This window comes from Ailuropoda melanoleuca, chromosome 4, assembly GCF_002007445.2.
Source record: "Ailuropoda melanoleuca isolate Jingjing chromosome 4, ASM200744v2, whole genome shotgun sequence".
NCBI lineage: Eukaryota > Metazoa > Chordata > Mammalia > Carnivora > Ursidae > Ailuropoda > Ailuropoda melanoleuca.
Genome location: NC_048221.1, coordinates 120,506,690 through 120,527,060, shown reverse-complemented (window position 1 = coordinate 120,527,060; position 20,371 = coordinate 120,506,690). Strand labels below are relative to the sequence as shown.

General features: G+C 42.4%; 1 protein-coding gene across 10 annotated transcripts in view; it reads left to right on the top strand.

Moving 5' to 3' along the window:
- Positions 1–4,164: 4,164 nt before the first annotated feature.
- LCLAT1 (lysocardiolipin acyltransferase 1) overlaps positions 4,165–20,371 on the top strand; it is a 194,221-nt gene continuing 178,014 nt past the window's right edge. For 2 of the 10 annotated variants that reach the window (XM_034659697.1, XM_034659687.1), the window contains exon 1: positions 4,165–4,318. The gene's annotated coding sequence lies outside the window, so the exon portion shown is untranslated. Of the gene's footprint in view, positions 4,340–6,760; positions 7,117–8,354; positions 8,444–20,371 lie in introns of those variants that run through there. The other 8 variants (XM_034659695.1, XM_034659686.1, XM_034659696.1 and 5 more) reach the window with 6 other exon arrangements.

The following is a 20,371-nucleotide window of genomic DNA, read 5'->3' as shown; positions in this document are numbered from 1 at the left end:
GGAATTGCAGTTAGAGGTGAGATACAAGACAAGAGCTTGCTGTTGGATAAATTCTCTCTTTCCTTTATGACAATTCTAAAGGGAAAGATTATTCTATTTTACAGATGAACGCACTTGAAGTCAGAGAGATTGCATGACCTAAGGCCACGTGACTAGTAAATGAAAGAAGCTGGCATTTGAGCTTTCTCTATATTACTTACATGTTCTTTTCTGGGGGCAGGATCGGTGACAAGATTCATTTTAGGAAAACTATATGGGGAGAATCTAAGAAAACTATAATTCCATCAGGGCTTGGGGTTCAAGAACGGTGTTAGCCTAGTGGACCTCCTTCCTAGTGCAGGACCTTCTTTACCAAGAGTAATAAGTTATTAATAGGGTTATCTTGAGGTAGAACAGAAGTGCCTCTCTACGATTTGAACTTTCTTCTTCCTTGGTATTTACCTAACTTGTAAAGTTTATGATCAGCGATGCCCAACTGTATGAAAAGTTCATGTATTTTGAACAGTGAGTTGAGCACACAATGCAAGAATGGTCAGTGTGGAAAGTTCTGTTGGCGGATACACGCTACAGGAAATGTTCAGAAGGTCACAGTATGCTGTAGGAGTCCACTTATTGGAAGGCGGGGGTCCCCTAATTTCCTGGATGACAGTAGCACAAATTTACCAAAATTGCAAGGAGATGGTTTGGCCTCAAGTCTTATACTGTCCTTAGTGCGACTGAGCCAGGGTGCTTTAATCCTGTGCTCCTTGGATTTGTCCTTCAGTCTTTTTCCTTATACCCTCTGTAATATTGTGATCTAGTAACCGTATAGTTGGTCTTTGTCCCCTTTCCTTGCACAGAGCTTCTAATACCGTAGTATTTTGTTGAAGAATTGGGGATAGGAGGGTCTTTTGCCATTCACAACAAGCCCCCTCCCCTTTTTAAGAGATAGAGCCAGACAGCANAGGGGAAGGAGAAGCAGATTCCTCACTGAGCAGGGAGCCTGATGTGGGGCTCCATCCCAAGACCCCCGGATCATGACCTGAGCTGAAGGCAGATGCCCAACCAACTGAGTGACCCCAGTCACCCCAACAAGCCCCTTTTTACAAGAGTTTATGCTAATGATTGACTCCTAGAGGGTGGGGGCTTGTCCCCCCCCAAAACCAATCATGTGATTAGAGGGTTGGAACCTAACCGTTCTACCTCCAGGATGGGGAGAGGGGCTGGAGGTGGAGCTAATCATCAATGACCAAAGACTTAATCAATCATACTTACATAATGAGATCTCCATTAAGAAACCCTAAACAGTGGGATTCTGAGAGCTTCTGGGTCGGTGTCCACAACCCATACCTTGCCCTATGCATCTCTTCCATTTGGCTCTTCCTGAGCTTGTCTCCTGTACAATAAACCAGAAAATGTAAGTACAGTATTTCTCTTGAGTCCTGTGAACTGTTCTAGCCAATGAAAGGGAACACAGGGGGGGGGGGGGGGGGGCTGTGGGAACCCCTAGTTAATAGTTGGATGGTCAGAGGTACTGGAGGCCCCAACTTTTGATTGGTGTCTGAAGTGGGGGAGCAGTCTTGTGGGACTGAACCCTTAACCTTTGGGGTCCACACTACGAGGAGTTAGTATTGAATTGAGTTATATTGAAGGACACCCCGTTGGCGTCCACAGAGCACTGGAGAGTTGATTGGTCTGGAAAGCTCACAAATGTGGTGGATGTCAGAAGTATTTTGGGTAAAAAAGAGTGAATACCCTCAGATTCCAGTTTCTATCCTTTCCTTTAGGTTCCACCTTCACCCCCAAGAAAGGCCAAAGGCTAGAAGGTGAAATAGTGAAAAAAACCCCAACAAAACAAAAAACCAAAAACAAAACCCAGCTGATTCACTCAAGTCAGTTAACCTTTATGCAACACATGCTGTATTCAAATACATAGAGTTCTGTTCTTCAGTTCTAGGAGTTCCAGAGATGCAAAGATAAACTATTTACATAGTCCTTGCTTTCAAAACCCAGCTCTAGTGCCTTCAGGGTTTTTCCCCTGGTCTCTGACACCAAGAAACTTAAAAACCTGTAGGAGTGGGGAAAAAAAATTGGTATCTTTTATTCTAGCAAACATTTTATTTTTTAATTTTTATTTATTTATTTATTTTAAAGATTTTATTTATTTATTTGACAGAGAGACAGCCAGCGAGAGAGAGAACACAAGCATGGGGAGTGGGAGAGGAAGAAGCAGGCTTCCAGCAGAGGAGCCTGATGTGGGGCTCCATCCCAGAACGCCGGGATCACGCCCTGAGCTGAAGGCAGACGCTTAACGACTGCGCCACCCAGGCGCCCCTAGCAAATTTATTTTAAAGATAGAAATGAGGCCTTAGATTATAGAGATAATTGGCAGAGCTGGGTTTTGCGTTGGTATTTCCCTCTGCTGTTTATCATCATTTTCTGCTGCAATTTTAGCACATCTAACATATTACAATATTTCTGAACAAAATTGGAGAGTCTGTGAAGCTGATTTAGGAAAGGAGCTCAGGAACTTATGATTCACAAAGAAATTGGGGGGATAATTTAGGTGTATTGAAGATATGCATCCCAAATCTAGATGTCCATTATTATTACGCTATAAATCTTATGAGGACAGGAACCGTCTCTTAAAGCCCCAAGCCTTGTTGAATAAATGAATAAAATACATAAACATGTGTAAATGACTTACGAGTGACTATGTGTGTGATAAGTGGCGATGTTTATTAAGATTTTTTACTCTGTGAATCTTTGTTGAAGGCCAGCAGGAGGAAGGCCTAGTAGTACAGGAAATGAAAAGAGGTTGGGGTGCCTGGGTGACTCAGTCGTTGGGCATCTATCTGCCTTTGGGGCTCAGGGCATGATCCCAGGGTTCTGGGATCGAGTCCCACATCAGGCTGCTCTGCTGGGAGTCTGCATCTTCCTCTCCCACTTCCCCTGCTTGTGTTCCCTCTCTCGCTGGTTGTCTCTCTGTCAAACAAATAATTAAAATCTTAAAAAAAAAAAAAAAAAGGAATGAAAAGAGGTTTAACCACAGTCCCCACCATTAAGGAGGTTTAGAATCTAGTAGGTTAGGGGGCAGATACCCCACAGTAGAAAATGATGAATAATATGGGAAACAAAGGCAGAAGAAAAATTACTAAATTTCCTTACAACCTACAGCCTATTGGCAAGTCCTTGAAACTGGCAGAGTGACATTCCTCTAGGGACTCAACTGCCTTGATATTAATACTTTGCTAAGGGTAAAAGGCAATCTTAGCCTGACCCCCAGGATCCTGTAAGTCTAGTTAGTATATAAAAATGCCTTTAGACATTTCCTTTATCTGTAACCCCCCTAAAATACCTGTTGGCAATCATCCCCCAAGCATATGGCCCGCCCATATATATCTGAAGGGTCTCCCAAATAAGGTTTTATTAGATGGCAATAAATGACCTTTTCCTAACAATAGCTAGTCCCCTCAAGGTCCTGGAAACCTTATTTCCAAAATTCCTTAGAGATTTACCCTATTCCTAACGCCCCTCCCAATTTATAGGTATATAATCACCACCCCTCACGACCCCATTGTAGCTCTTTCTGCCTGGGTCCTGTCCCCATGCTTTAATAAAATCACCTTTCTTCACCAAAGACATCTCAAGAATTCTTTCTTGGCAGTTGGCTTCGAACCCTAACGTCTTTCCTACACCAATGAACTCCTTTCACAAGGGGTGTGATGTAAGGGATGTGGGTGCTCAGAGGAGGGAAATTTCTCTAGAGTGGGGAAATACTGTGCCTGCTAGGGAGAACGTGGTATGCTCATCAGGAACCTAAGTTCTAGAACTGGTTCTACTACTGATTTGCCTGGGGATCGCGCTATAAATTAGGTTTATAAATTAAATTCCCCAGATTTCTGTTTTCCACTCTGAAGCTCTTAAGTTTCGGCAGAACGATTAAGCTCCCTGGGACAATGCCCCCGGGGGTTCTTGTGGCTATTGTTTCTCGCCCCTACACCGCCCGGCTCTCCCCAAGGCCGGACGAGGAACTGAGCGTGGTCCCTTTAAGGGAGCCCTCGACTGCGGGCGTTCGGGGTGCCCCCGGCAGGGGAGCAGGGGCGGGGCGCCGGGGACCCGGGCTTCCCACGCAACCGGGGACGCCGTCGCGTCACGGCGCTCGCAGCCAATCAGGATGGAGCCTGCCGGGACGCATTACTAGGGCGACGGGCCGGACGCCTCCCCGCTTTGGGATGAATTAGCGGCGGGTTCTGCTCGGAGGTTGTGACCCCCGCGGATTCTCCAGCTCGTCCACGCGACTCCCACGGGGACGCGCGACGTCCTGTACTGGTCACAGGTGGGAGGCCGGAACTGTCAGGTGGGGGGTTACGCGCCGGTAAAATGGCGGCGGCGGCCGGGGGATCCCCGAGTTGGCGGCGGGAGAGCGGCCCCACCGACACTTACCCCTGAGCCGCGGGCCCCCCCGGGCTGAGGCCCCGGTAACGGTCACTTGACCAGGAATTGGGGGCTGGACGCAGGTGGCGGCGTGGCCGACTCAGGTGAGGGGAGGCGCGGGGAAGCGATTCTGAGGCAGGCGGAGGCGTCGGGGGGCTGCGGGACAGCGCGGGGCAGCTCGGCGAGGGCTAGGCGGCTGCAGGACTAGGCAGGCCAGGTGCCCGGTCGGTGTTACAGTTAAGTGTCAGGGCCTTGCCGCTCCAGACTTGGACGGGTCCGGGAGCTGCCTCGCCCCGAGCATAGCTCTGTTTCTGCCACTGTTAAATAACATGTGCAAAATGTCCCAAAGTGTCCGCCACGTGCGAGGCTTGGACGTGGGCTCTCGAGCCCTAATCTGTGTATCTTTCAGGCACCAAATGCCTGCCCCTAGGTGCCAGGGTGGCAGTGTCATGAAAGGAAAGGTAGGCCCCAGCCAGGAACTGATGTCGAGTCTGATTGTTAAGGTGTATCTTAGCTTCTACCTGCTCACTGAAGAGAAAAAATAAAAAGGGCACTTGAGTGTTTTAGAGACGTTTTTCTTCCTTGTACTTAACCCGCTTCAGATGGGTTCCCCGGAATATTGCCTCTGCCTTCGAAGCTCATTAACTATTTGTGCGCACGTGGCTGTAGATAAAGGCTGCGGACTGGTATTCCGTTTAAGCCTAGGGACGCAGGGAAAAGTATGGTGAGGGCCTTTCTGGGATGAAATATTGTCTATTCATGTTGCTTATCTGGGCAAGGATATGTCGTGAAATATAATTAGTTTTCAAAAAGTGTCTTAATGAAAGTCCTTTTGGCAAAACGATTTTTGATAGCAAAAAAATTATTTTATAAGTTTTATTCTTTAAAAAGTTTCTGTTGCCACATTGTACTTCGTGACAGCTAAGCATAATATCAAGTGACTTTTTATTTGATAGCAGGCTTGATTTTGTGGAGTGCCTTGTTCTGTCATTGAGAAAGCTCAGTAGCACTTTGTGTTTCAGTTATCAGTAGTTGCTGTCTTTAGAGTGCCCACTGTGTGTCAGGCATTGTGAAAGTGAGGCTTCTCCTACCTTTTAATCAGACCAAATGGGTTCGTTCATTTGCCCCCACCAGGTGTTTAGGCTGGCTGCTGCTCCCCACCAAGAGGAAACAGTTGGAGGAAACCCAAAAGACTTTCTTCCAGACTGCTACCTGGAGATTTGGTCAGTTTGGCCTGGGGCTGGGGTAGCTGTGGTTTCTAGTTCCTGCTCTGCCATTTAAAATATGTTAGGGAAATCATATAATCTCTTTGTTAGTATCTTACCTCTATAATGGGCAAAGCATTTCTTGTCCAAACGATCTCATTGTATTTCTGCGAGGGGGAAAAAAAAACCAAGATATGAAATATATGAAAGGGCTTACAAAAGTGAAAAATATAGGGGTAACAGTTGACATTTCTTACCATGTGGTTACTCAGCTAAGGACATTGTGTGTGCATACTCAGTCACCTAGCAACTTTGTGATGTGAGTACTTACTCATCTTTGTTTTACTGATGAGGAAACTGAGGCACCAAATCGAACAACTGTGTTCTTAACCACCGTGCATACCATCTTCTTATATCATATAGATTTGTTATGTGTTAAGGGGATATATAGCAACACATTTTTCAGTGAAGTATTTTGTTTGTGATCCTTTGGTTGTATTGTGTAACTAATAACCATGTTTCATTCTGTTGGCATCCAGTAGTGATTTATATGGTGATGACTGCGGTTACTTTGGTTAAGTGGTATATTCATCCTACTTTTGATGCCCTTTTTTAAAAAAAATTATTTCAAAACAAAGAGTTGATTAATTCCTAGCAGGAAGCGCAAACCAATAATTAACCGAGGTTTTAGTTTTTATTAAACTCTCAAAAAAATAACTTGCTGGGTGGTTTTTGAAAGAAAACTTAGGTTCATTGCTTTGATGTATTTGTATAAAGTATTCAAGTCTATGGGGCGCCTGGGTGGCACAGTGGTTAAGCGTCTGCCTTCGGCTCAGGGCGTCATCCCGGCGTTGTGGGATCGAGCCCCACGTCAGGCTCCTCCGCTATGAGCCTGCTTCTTCCTCTCCCACTCCCCCTGCTTGTGTTCCCTCTCTCACTGGCTGTCTCTATCTCTGTCAANCGGCTCTCCCCGAGGCCGGACGAGGAACTGAGCGTGGTCCCTTTAAGGGAGCCCTCGACTGCGGGCGTTCGGGGTGCCCCCGGCAGGGGAGCAGGGGCGGGGCGCCGGGGACCCGGGCTTCCCACGCAACCGGGGACGCCGTCGCGTCACGGCGCTCGCAGCCAATCAGGATGGAGCCTGCCGGGACGCATTACTAGGGCGACGGGCCGGACGCCTCCCCGCTTTGGGATGAATTAGCGGCGGGTTCTGCTCGGAGGTTGTGACCCCCGCGGATTCTCCAGCTCGTCCACGCGACTCCCACGGGGACGCGCGACGTCCTCTACTGGTCACAGGTGGGAGGCCGGAACTGTCAGGTGGGGGGTTACGCGCCGGTAAAATGGCGGCGGCGGCCGGGGGATCCCCGAGTTGGCGGCGGGAGAGCGGCCCCACCGACACTTACCCCTGAGCCGCGGGCCCCCCCGGGCTGAGGCCCCGGTAACGGTCACTTGACCAGGAATTGGGGGCTGGACGCAGGTGGCGGCGTGGCCGACTCAGGTGAGGGGAGGCGCGGGGAAGCGATTCTGAGGCAGGCGGAGGCGTCGGGGGGCTGCGGGACAGCGCGGGGCAGCTCGGCGAGGGCTAGGCGGCTGCAGGACTAGGCAGGCCAGGTGCCCGGTCGGTGTTACAGTTAAGTGTCAGGGCCTTGCCGCTCCAGACTTGGACGGGTCCGGGAGCTGCCTCGCCCCGAGCATAGCTCTGTTTCTGCCACTGTTAAATAACATGTGCAAAATGTCCCAAAGTGTCCGCCACGTGCGAGGCTTGGACGTGGGCTCTCGAGCCCTAATCTGTGTATCTTTCAGGCACCAAATGCCTGCCCCTAGGTGCCAGGGTGGCAGTGTCATGAAAGGAAAGGTAGGCCCCAGCCAGGAACTGATGTCGAGTCTGATTGTTAAGGTGTATCTTAGCTTCTACCTGCTCACTGAAGAGAAAAAATAAAAAGGGCACTTGAGTGTTTTAGAGACGTTTTTCTTCCTTGTACTTAACCCGCTTCAGATGGGTTCCCCGGAATATTGCCTCTGCCTTCGAAGCTCATTAACTATTTGTGCGCACGTGGCTGTAGATAAAGGCTGCGGACTGGTATTCCGTTTAAGCCTAGGGACGCAGGGAAAAGTATGGTGAGGGCCTTTCTGGGATGAAATATTGTCTATTCATGTTGCTTATCTGGGCAAGGATATGTCGTGAAATATAATTAGTTTTCAAAAAGTGTCTTAATGAGGGGCACCTGGGTGGCACGGCGGTTGGGCGTCTGCCTTCAGCTCAGGGCGTTATGGGATCGAGCCCCACATCAGGCTCCTCTGCTGTGAGCCTGCTTCTTCCTCTCCCATTCCTCCTGCTTGTGTTCCCTCTCTCGCTGGCTGTCTCTATCTCTGTCAAATAAATAAATAAAATCTTTAAAAAAAAAAAAAAGTGTCTTAATGAAAGTCCTTTTTGCAAAACGATTTTTGATAGTAAAAAAATTATCTATTTTATAAGTTTTATTCTTTAAAAAGTTTCTGTTGCCACATTGTACTTCGTGACAGCTAAACATAATATCAAGTGACTTTTTATTTGATAGCAGGCTTGATTTTGTGGAGTGCCTTGTTCTGTCATTGAGAAAGCTCAGTAGCACTTTGTGTTTCAGTTATCAGTAGTTGCTGTCTTTAGAGTGCCCACTGTGTGTCAGGCATTGTGAAAGTGAGGCTTCTCCTACCTTTTAATCAGACCAAATGGGTTCGTTCATTTGCCCCCACCAGGTGTTTAGGCTGGCTGCTGCTCCCCACCAAGAGGAAACAGTTGGAGGAAACCCAAAAGACTTTCTTCCAGACTGCTACCTGGAGATTTGGTCAGTTTGGCCTGGGGCTGGGGTAGCTGTGGTTTCTAGTTCCTGCTCTGCCATTTAAAATATGTTAGGGAAATCATATAATCTCTTTGTTAGTATCTTACCTCTATAATGGGCAAAGCATTTCTTGTCCAAACGATCTCATTGTATTTCTGCGAGGGGGAAAAAAAAACCAAGATATGAAATATATGAAAGGGCTTACAAAAGTGAAAAATATAGGGGTAACAGTTGACATTTCTTACCATGTGGTTACTCAGCTAAGGACATTGTGTGTGCATACTCAGTCACCTAGCAACTTTGTGATGTGAGTACTTACTCATCTTTGTTTTACTGATGAGGAAACTGAGGCACCAAATCGAACAACTGTGTTCTTAACCACCGTGCATACCATCTTCTTATATCATATAGATTTGTTATGTGTTAAGGGGATATATAGCAACACATTTTTCAGTGAAGTATTTTGTTTGTGATCCTTTGGTTGTATTGTGTAACTAATAACCATGTTTCATTCTGTTGGCATCCAGTAGTGATTTATATGGTGATGACTGCGGTTACTTTGGTTAAGTGGTATATTCATCCTACTTTTGATGCCCTTTTTTAAAAAAAATTATTTCAAAACAAAGAGTTGATTAATTCCTAGCAGGAAGCACAAACCAATAATTAACCGAGGTTTTAGTTTTTATTAAACTCTCAAAAAAATAACTTGCTGGGTGGTTTTTGAAAGAAAACTTAGGTTCATTGCTTTGATGTATTTGTATAAAGTATTCAAGTCTATTTATAGAAAAAAAAGATATGAATAAAAGTGACTAGGACATTCATTTATCCTTTGAGCCTTCATGGAATTGNGGGGCGCCTGGGTGGCACAGTGGTTAAGCGTCTGCCTTCGGCTCAGGGCGTCATCCCGGCGTTGTGGGATCGAGCCCCACGTCAGGCTCCTCCGCTATGAGCCTGCTTCTTCCTCTCCCACTCCCCCTGCTTGTGTTCCCTCTCTCACTGGCTGTCTCTATCTCTGTCAAATAAATAAATAAAATCTTAAAAAAAAAAATAAAGTATTCAAGTCTATTTATAGAAAAAAAAGATATGAATAAAAGTGACTAGGACATTCATTTATCCTTTGAGCCTTCATGGAATTGCCCTGCCAAGTCTTTGGCTTGTAAAGATAAGTTCCTGACCTTATCCTTCAGGAAGTCCAGGGAGAAGTCCCAGGTCCAGAAGTTTGTTGACCAGTTAATGAGACAAATAAATAATTAACTAATGCAGTCTGAAAAAAACTCAAATACAGTTGTGGTGGGTACAGAGAGCTGTGGGAACACATACAAGGAAACAGTTGGTTTTGTTGGGGTGGCCCTGGCCACGATAGGAAAGGAGCTGACTGCAGGGTAAAGGAGAAAGTGCTTCCAGCCAAAGAAGTTAGCAGTGGAGAGTCAGAATGAGTGAGAGTGCATGGGTGTCCAGGGGTCAGACCAGAATTTTGCAGAAATTGCTGAGAGAGAACAGAGGAAAGATTGTGAATTCTCAGCTGAGAGAGTGACTTCATCACATGGGCAGTGGGACCTGTAGAAAAATCTTAATCAAATGAGTAATACGATCAAGTTTCAGTTCTGGAGAGGTGACTGGGTCAAAGAATGTAAGGAGACTAATTAAGGACAGTTTCCATACTCTAAGCAAGAGGTGGCGAGGGAGTGAACCAGGGCATTCGCTGGCAGAGCAGAGTTCAGAGTCCACCACACACATTTTTGAAGGCAGAATGGAAGATTGANATTTTGCAGAAATTGCTGAGAGAGAACAGAGGAAAGATTGTGAATTCTCAGCTGGGAGAGTGACTTCATCACATGGGCAGTGGGACCTGTAGAAAAATCTTAATCAAATGAGTAATACGATCAAGTAATACGATCAAGTTTCAGTTCTGGAGAGGTGACTGGGTCAAAGAATGTAAGGAGACTAATTAAGGACAGTTTCCATACTCTAAGCAAGAGGTGGCGAGGGAGTGAACCAGGGCATTCGCTGGCAGAGCAGAGTTCAGAGTCCACCACACACATTTTTGAAGGCAGAATGGAAGATTGATTGGGTGTGAAGAATAATACGGTAGGAGAGGGGAACACTTGCTAAGCAAGAAGAGTCAGGTGTTTTTTGTTTTGTTTTGCTTTTTTGGGGAACAATATGGTTGCAGACTGGAGATACTGTTAATTTAAGAAAAGGGTAGAGCAGAAAGTTCTTTGTTACTGGGTTTTGGGAGAATTGTAAAGCCTTTGAACTTGTTGGGTCAATAAGATTTAATAGAACCAGGCTTATAACTTCCTGTAGTCTTCCGGTTTCGTAGACTACAGAAAACTCAATTGTATCGTAAAAGTCAGCAGGGTCTAGTGAAAAGGTGGCTCCACTGGAGCAAAGCCACTGGAAAGGAGAGGGAAGAATCATTAAATATATGTTGGGGTAAAATGTTAGAATAACAGGTATTAGAGGATTTTTTTCATTTATTTTTACGTTAGGTTTTTAATATACTTGTACAGAAGTCTATTATAATATGGAAGTAATCACAAATGAATTCTGTAGTTGTAAAACTGATCTCCACTCAAACATTCATAACAGTAGAGTTGTATAGCATCTGACAACGAAACATAAATGAATGCATTCTAAATTGACTGCAGGGTGAAACTGGAAACCTTGCAGAGACACAGGATTTCATGGGTTCAGAGCAAGGCTGAGAACTGTTCAAACCATAAGCACAAGTCAGAACTAGTACTCTAGTGCTATGAGAGTAAATTTCTTAAAAAGGACTCTGAAAGCAATGACTCTAACAATGATTGATAAATTTGATGTCAGTCTTCGTTAAAATTGAGAACATCTCAGGGCGCCTGGGTGGCACAGCGGTTAAGCGTCTGCCTTTGGCTCATGGCTCAGGGCGTGATCCCGGCGTTGTGGGATCGAGCCCCACATCAGGCTCTTCTGCTATGAGCCTGCTTCTTCCTCTCCCACTCCCCCTGCTTGTGTTCCCTCTCTCACTGGCTGTCTCTATCTCTATCGAATAAATAAATAAAATCTTTAAAAAAAAAATTGAGAACATCTCTCCATCTAAAGATACCATTAAGAAAATGATGGCAAAATACAGACTGGAAGAAGAAATTTGTAATTCATATATCTGACCAAGGACTCCGACCCAGAATATATGTGTGTGTATGTTTGTATGTATAAAATTAATAAGAAAAAGACAATTTAAAATACGTACAGTGGGGCGCCTGGGTGGCACAGCGGTTAAGCGTCTGCCTTTGGCTCAGGGCGTGATCCCGGCGTTATGGGATTGAGCCCCACATCAGGCTCCTCTGCTGTGAGCCTGCTTCTTCCTTTCCCACTCCCCCTGCTTGTGTCCCCTCTCTCGCTGGCTGTCTCTATCTCTGTCAAATAAATAGATAAAAATCTTAAAAAAAAAATACGTACGGAAGTTCTGAACAGGCACTTTTTACTAGAGGATCTCTGAATGGTCTGTACGCGTATAAAAAGATGTTCAACATTATTAGTCCTAAATGGAGATTCCCAATGGAGAAATGGAAATTAAAGCAGTGANGATAAAAATCTTAAAAAAAAATACGTACAGAAGTTCTGAACAGGCACTTTTTACTAGAGGATCTCTGAATGGTCTGTACGCATATAAAAAAGATGTTCAACATTATTAGTCCTAAATGGAGATTCCCAATGGAGAAATGGAAATTAAAGCAGTGAGCTACTACTACACACCTTCCAGAATGGCTAAAATTAAAAAGATTATTAGTGCCAGTATTGTAAAGCAACTGAATCTCGTATACGTTGGTGGGAATGTGCAATCATTTTGGAAAACTGGCTGTGTCTAATCTTACCCATAATCCGTCAATTCCAGCCCTAGATATATACCCAAGAGGAAGGCATGTATAGGTCTACCAAAAAAAAAAAGTAAAAGAATGTTCATAGAACATGAATAGTTATTCATAATAACTAAAAATTAAATAAAACCCGAGGTACATTAGCAGCAGAATGGATGAGTAAATGTGGTATATTATAAAAGGAAACATTACAAAAGCAGTTAAAGAAGGAACTACTGATATATCCACATGGATGGGTTTCATAGACTTAATGAGCCAGACAAAAGATTGCATACCACATGATTCCATTTAAATGAAGTCCAAAAATAAGGTACAACTATTTCCTGGGCATAGAAGTTAGAATGGTGGTTCATTTGGGAACCTTCTGGAGTGGTGGAAATGTCCTATATGTTGAGCTGGGCGTTCATTTTGTGGGTATATGTATATGTAAAAATTCAAGTTGCACACCTAATATTTGTGCACTTTCTGTTATAATTTAAAGGGGTGCTAGTGAGAATTTGGCAATGTTAGACCAATTAACTTTGATGAGGAAACCCAGCTGGAATGATGATGAAAGAGATGTTTTATAAGAATTTAAAAAGGAGCATGAGAGGCTTCAGAGGAATAAATGATGAAACCTAGAATTTTTCTTTTGCTATAATTGTTATAATTGTATAAATTTTCTTTGTTATAATTTGTTACAATTGTGAAATCAAGGTTCTCGTATCTTGCCGTTTTACAGTTTGGCCACAAAGTTATGTCCCAGTTCCTTGTTAATTCCTTGTCCTAAGAATTGGTGCATAGTTGCATGTGTAACCTAAATTTTGGTTAATATCAGATACATTATGAAAATAAATTGGTTTATATTGTGTTTCGTTTTCGAGGGGGGGAATTCTAACCCAGTCTCTTTTTCATCATTGTGTGATGTCTCTGTTTAAGAGAAATCGCTGTGTGGTTTTTTCTATTCTGTGCTAATTGCTTTTGGATAATGAGGACTTCTGTGATCCCCGTGGTTGCAAGGTTTTAGATGTAATAGTGGAGCTAAGGAAAGCCCTTGGTGAGTTCCTTGTAGCCGAGGAGTAAAGCTCACAAAAGGCCTTGATGAACTTGCCTGATTTGGCAGAAAGTGTTCACTGCACTTTTCCTAGTTCCCTCTACCTGGCAGTGGGAACACAAGGATCCTACTGTGATAACCCCGGAGGCAAATGGAAGGGATACCTGAGGGGCACCTTCAGTGAAGGCTGACCAGGCGTGATGAACCACTTTATCAGCAGTCTTTCACAGTTGAGGTTTCTGAAAACTGGAATTGTTCACTTCCTTACAGGAAGTAGATTGCTGCTCTGGGGACAGTAAAGGGAAGACTTATGCTACCCATTGTTTTCCAACTCAAATAAGAGCTCACCTCCACTTTATGTTTTAAGTGTATAGTTAATCCCCTTGGGAGAATGCATGAAACAGGAATTTTAAATGTTGGTGAGCTGCTGTCTACAGGTGTCATAAAGCAAATGACCACGGAAGTTAGGAATAAGAGAATGAGGAGGAGAAGTGAGTGGTGGCAGCCATTCGTAGGGTTCTGTGTGACCCAGAGTGTGGCTGGAAGAGGGTGATTTTTAGGTCAGACAGCAACTCTTTGCCCACGGGAATGTTTAGGTGCCTTGGGGAAGCCAGCTTTGTCTGTGGCTCTTACTATTTCTGCCGTCCTGTTGTTGCTGTAATACAAATGTTTTCTTAGAATTAATGTTTTCTTTTTATTGTGTAGCCTGTAAATAAAAAATTGCCTATGTGGGCTTACAGAAGAAAATGATGGTAACTAGAAGCAGCTTGAACACCAAAATTTTATTTACTTACCCTGAACATTTTTGGACACTTGCCATGAACTTGGTGATGGGGACAGAGTTGAATAAGACATGATTCCTGTCCTTGAGTTTACTGTCTAGAGAGGGGATAAATCAGTGCCTTCTGTACAAAGATCACTGAGATTCTGTCCCCTCTTGTCACCTCTAGGTTTTCTATGATGAAAGGTAAGCATGACAGCTGTGAGACATGTGGTCCATAGGCAGTCATGGTGACAGTCTCTTCTAGTAGCTATTGATAATAATCGTAACAGTTAATATTTGTTGAGTGCTTACTACATACTGGGTTACGTTCCAAGTGCGTTAAGTTTGCAATTCCTTTAGTTCTCCTATAAGGTAAATACTGTTATGATCTTCATTTTACTTTTGAGGAAACTGAGGCCCAGAAAGGTTAAGTAAGTAACATGGGTTTGAACTTAAGCAGTCTAGTTCCAGAGTCTGCAGTAATGCCTGTTTTAATTCAGTTTAAATTTAAAATATACTCTACTTATGTGGCTTTAAGTATAAGAGATTATTATTTGAATAAGAGTATGATTGTATTACAAGTTGTGCTCAAAGTTTCTGAATATCCATGTTGAACATAATTTATTGTAGCTACTTAGGGTGATTCTATAATGTGAGAGTGTTTTCTTTTTTAAGAGAGAGAAAGAGGGGGTGGGAGGGGCAGAGGGAGAGAGAGAATCTTAAGCAGGCTCCATGCCCATCTAGGGGCCCCATGTGGGGGTTCAGTCTCAAAACCCTGAAATCATGACCTCAGCTGAAATCAAGAGTCAGGCAGGCACTTAACTGACCGAGCTACCCAGGTGCCCCTATGATGTGGGAGTTTTAAATGAGGCATCCTTTTTGCCCTTTTTTCCTTTACTGTGTTGTGATTGTTTTGGCACTTTTTTTTTTAAAATATTTTTTATTGATTTATTTGACAGAGATAGACAGCCAGAGAGAGAGGGAACACAAGCAGGGGGAGTAGGAGAGGAAGAAGCAGGCTCCCAGTGGAGGAGCCAGATGTGGGACTCGATCCCGGAACGCCGGGATCACGCCCTGAGCCAAAGGCAGACGCCTAATGGCTGCGCCACCCAGGCGCCCCTTGTTTTGGCACTCTTTAATACTCCTGCATGTGTCATTATATCATTCTGAAATTCAGTAAAAATGTATTACTGGTTTTTATTGTTTGTGTTATAAACATACATATAATGATGTTTTATGACGTAGTATTCAAACTGGAGAGTTTGTGAATTACAGGAGTAACATTGGGACGCCTAGATTGCTCAGTCGGTTAAGTGGCCAACTCTGCATTTCTGCTCAGGTTGTGATCTCGGGGTGGTGGGATCGAGCCCGAGTTGGGCTCTACGCTCAGGTAGTTGGAGCCTGTTTGAGATTCTTTCACCCTCCTTCTGTCCCTCCCCCTGCTTATGTGCACAGTCTGTCTCTAGAATAAATAAATATTTTTAAAAAATGTGAATACCTACAAATTTAAACTTAAAATTGTATTTTCAGCATGACTGTTAATTAGGACCAACTGATTAAATTAAAGGGAGAATCATGTTTGCTTTGTTCTCTGTAAGAATGGAGAAGTGTAGAAGCAGGATTGAAATAATCTCGAGTAATCTAGAGGGTGCTAGAGTAGCCTTATGTTGCTTAGTTTATTTATGGTTGTAATGAAACCAGCTCAATTTACCTTCTCTTTCCTTCTGAGAAGAAATACCTTAGAAGTCAGAGTTAATCAAGATTGAATCTTTCCTAGAGCTGCTGTTATAAATAGTTCTTGTGTATTGAGTGGGCTAATCTTCAGGGAACTCAGTCTACATTGGACATAATTGTTCCCAAAGCTAGATTCATTTCTCTTTTTATCTCAGATTTCTTTAACTCTCAAAAATTAGGGGTGTTAATATTCTTATTTTGAATTAAGAACTCTAAAATTGTATCTGGTTTTCTTTTGCAGTTGCAATTCAGACTTCTCAAGGGCCTTTTCCATACATATTTGTTAATTCTTTACATTTCTAGGAGATGGGTAGTTATATCAGTTTCTTGTGGCTGCTGTAACAAATACCACAAACGTGGTGGCTTACTACACCAGCAATTACATTTTCACAGTTATGGAGCCCGGAAGTCTGAGATCAGAATCAGTGGCTGAGGTCAAAGTGTGGGAGGACTGTGCCGCCTCCAGAGGCTCCAGGGGAGAATATGTTCCTTGCCTCATCTAGCTTCTGGTGACTGCCTTGCTTCATTTCTTGGTGTGGCCACATCACTCCAGTCCTTGTGTCTGTGACCGCATTGCTTTTTCCTCTTCTGTCTGTGGTCAAATCTTCCTCTACCTTCTTTTTAAGACTGTTTATCTTGAGGTAATTGTAGTGCTACTTGCAGTTGTAAGAAATAGTACAAAAGGAACCCGTGTACCTTTTACCCAGTTTTCCCCAACATCTTGCAGAACTGTAGTACAGTATTACAAACAGAATATTGACATTGATATAGCCAAGATCCAGAACAGTTTCCCCATATGGGTTCCTTATGAGGTCCTTTGATAGCCACACACCCACTTCTCTGACAATCACTAATGTGTTCTCCATTTTTAGAGTTCTGCCATTGCAAGAATGTTATGTAAGTGGAATTATACAGTGTATAAACTTTGGGGATTGTCTTTTTCCACTTAGCGTAATTCCCTGGAGGGTCATTCAGGTTGTTGCATGTATCAATAGTTTGTTCTTTTTTCTTGCTTGGTATTCCTTATGATCCTTACTATTTGGTGTGGAGGTATCCATTGGAGGACATGTTAGGTGATTTCTAGTGTTTGGCTGTTTAAATAAAGCTGTTAAGAACATTCATGTACAGGTTTTTGTGTGAACTTAAGTTTTCATTTCACTGGAATAAATGCCCAGGAGTGCAGTTGCTGGGTCATATTGTGGTTATATAGACAAACGAGTTTGTTTCTGAACTCTCAATTCTATTGCGTTGATCTATATGTCTGTCCTTATGCTAGTGCCACACTGTCTTAATTAGTTGCTTTGTGATGAGTTTTGAAATCAGGGAGTATGAGTCCTCCTACTTTTGTTCTTCTTTTTCAAGTTTGTGTTGACTATTCTAGGTTCCCCAGCAAATCTGTATTAATTTTAGAATCAGCTTGTCAATTTCTACAGAGAATTCAGCTGTGGATTTGGTAGTGATTTTTAGTATATTCATTGAGTTGTATAACCATTACCACAATTAATTTTAGAACATTTCATCACCTCAAAAAGAAGCCCTCTGTTCATTAGCAGTGACACTCCCCTTTCCCCCAGCCTTGGCCCTAAACAGTTCTAATCTTTCTGTCTTTATATATTTTCCTATTCTGGACTTTTCATATTAGTGGACTTATATAATATGTGGTCTTTTGTGATTAGCTTCTTTTACCCAACATGTTTTCAAGGTTCATCCATGCTGTAGCATGTATCAGTGCATCATTCCTTATGGCTGAATAATGAGGTATTCCATTGTATGGATAGGCCCCATTTTATTTATCCATTGATCAGTTCATGAGCACTTCTTGGCTGTTATGAGTAATGCTGCTATGGTCACTCAAGCACAAGTTTTTGTGTAGATATATGTTTTAATTTTTCTTTGGTATATACTTAGGAGTTAAATTTCTGTCATATGGTAAACATGTTTAATTTAAAAATTTTTTTAAAATTTAAATTCAGTTTAGTTAACATAATGTATTATTATTAGTTTCAGGGGTAGAATTTAGTGATTCATCGGTTGCATATAACACCCAGTGCTCATTACTTCAAGTGCCTCCATTAATGCCCATAGCCCTATTAGCCCATTCCCCCCACCCATCACCCCTCCTGCAACCCTCAGTTTGTTCCCTATAGTTAAGAGTCTCTTAGGTTTGCCTTCCTCTTTGTTTTCATCTTATTTCATTCTTTTGAGGAACTTCTAGACTCTTTTCCAGGCTGTGCGGTTTTACAGTCCCATCAGCAGTATGTGAGGTTCCCATTTCTCTACAGCCTCACCAACACTTACTGTTATCTGTCTTTTTGATTATAGGGATATTCTACGGAAGTTATATTATAACATCCTAGTGGTGTGAGGTGCTATCTCATTGTGGTTTTGATTTGCATGTCCCTGATGGCAAATGATGTCAGACATCCTTTCATGTGCTTATTAGTCATTTTGTATATCTTTTTGGAGAAATGTGTGTTCAGATCCTTTGCCCATTTTTTAAATTGGGCTAGTTGCCTTTTCACTACTGAGTTTAGAAGTTCTTTATATATTCTAGATCCAAGCCCCTTATATATATATTTAAATATATATTAATATATTATATATTAATATATATTATAATATATAATACATAATTATATAATATATATAATTAAATATATAATATATATAAAATAAATAATATATTTTAATGTATACAATGTTATATATAAATATACAATATGTAATATATAATAAATAAATAAAATCATAAAATAAATAAAAATATAAAAATAATATTTATATATAAATATATAAAATATATAAATATATGTAAACATATAAATATATATAAATATGTAAATATATATGATAAATTACAAATTTTTTGTGTGTAGGTTGCCTTTTCACTTGAAATACAGTTGCTTTTTAAAATGTTTATTTTGTATCTACAGCTTTGCTGAACTCATTTATTAGTTCTGGAAGGTTTTTAAAGTAGTTTTCTTGGGATTTTCTTTGGAAACCATCATGTCATCTGCAAATAGGGACAGTTTTATTTCTTCTTTCTGTGTGGCTTTTATTTCCTTTTCCTTTTCCTACTTCCTTGCATTGACTAGGATTTCCAGTACTATGGTGAATTAAGGGACATCCCTGCCTTGTTCCCAATAAGATAGATTATGCAGTTGGTCTTCTATCATTAAGTGTAGTAATGTTTACTGTAGGTTTTTTGTAGATGTTCATTATCCAATTGAGGAAGTTCTCCTTTATTCCATTTTTTCTGAGAGTTTCTCTCATGAATAGGTATTGACTTTAATCAGTTGATTTTTTTTTCAGTTTAATATTGTGAATTACATAGATTGATTCTTGAATATTGAACTAACCATGCATCTCTGATTAAATTCTACTTTTTATATACTGCTGAATTTTATTTGCTAATACCTTGTTAAGGATTTTTGTGTCTATATTCATGTATTGACCTGTAGTTTTATTTTTTTGTACTATCTTTTTCTGGTTTTTGTATCACGGTAATACTAGCTTCGTAAATGGAAAATACTCCCTATTCTTGTATTTTCTGGAAGTGATTGTGTTAATTCCTCTTTAAAAATTTGGTATAATTCTCTGATGAAAAAATCTGGGCCAGGAGATTTCTTTTTCCGGAGGTTTTTAATTATGAGTTCAATTTCCTTAATAGTTACAGGGCTATTCAAATGACCTATTTCATTTTGGGTGAATTGTATGCTTTCCAGGAATTGGTCCATTGACGCACAAAGTGGGACTCCTCATTGCTGCTGGCAGAGGTGGGCATTTCAGCTCCCTTCTAAGCCTCCCCTGAATACTACTCTGCATCCTTAACTGTTCCCCCCTCCCCCCTTCCATGGACCTCTGCCTACACTGCTGGGAGGGGATGACCTTCCTATCTTGGAGGGTGGTGAAAGTCCTGCCTCTATATCAGGCCTTGCCTCTACCACCCCCATGGGGATGGGAAGGAGTGCCTTGTAACTGTCATGGGAATATACGTCCAGGCTCTCCAGATGCTCTCCATAGATACTTTGCGGCTAGGAAAGGGAGTCTTTAAAACCACCTGGCAGGGAAGAAAGTCCAGCCTTTGATATCCTCCCTGCAGGAGTCAGGCCTTGGGTAAGGGAAAGAGGTCGTGCGACAGTACAGCCTGGTGAGAGTGAAAGTTTAAGGCTCCCTACCTAGCCTGTGCTGTCATGGGTAGGGATGGGCCACAGTTTTGTCTGTAATTTTTGGCTGGAGTGCAGTAGTTATTGTATAAAAGTTTTCTGTGCTGCTCTTTTCTTGGTCCTTTGAAAGAGCAGAGTCTTTTTTGTCTAACCCCCTTTGGCATTTTTGGATAACTGGCTTCTTCACCTCCACGTTCTCATATGAGGCAAAAGGAAAACCCAGGGCACTCAGCACCCTGTTGTTCCATGGGTCCCAGGTCCCCAGCTGGTGTGCCTTCCTCTCTCCACCCTCAAAGTCTTATTTTGGTTGGAGATACAATTGATTTCTTTTCCTCTTTTCTGGAAGAAGCCAGTTTTGGATCTATGAAGCAAATTTGTTTC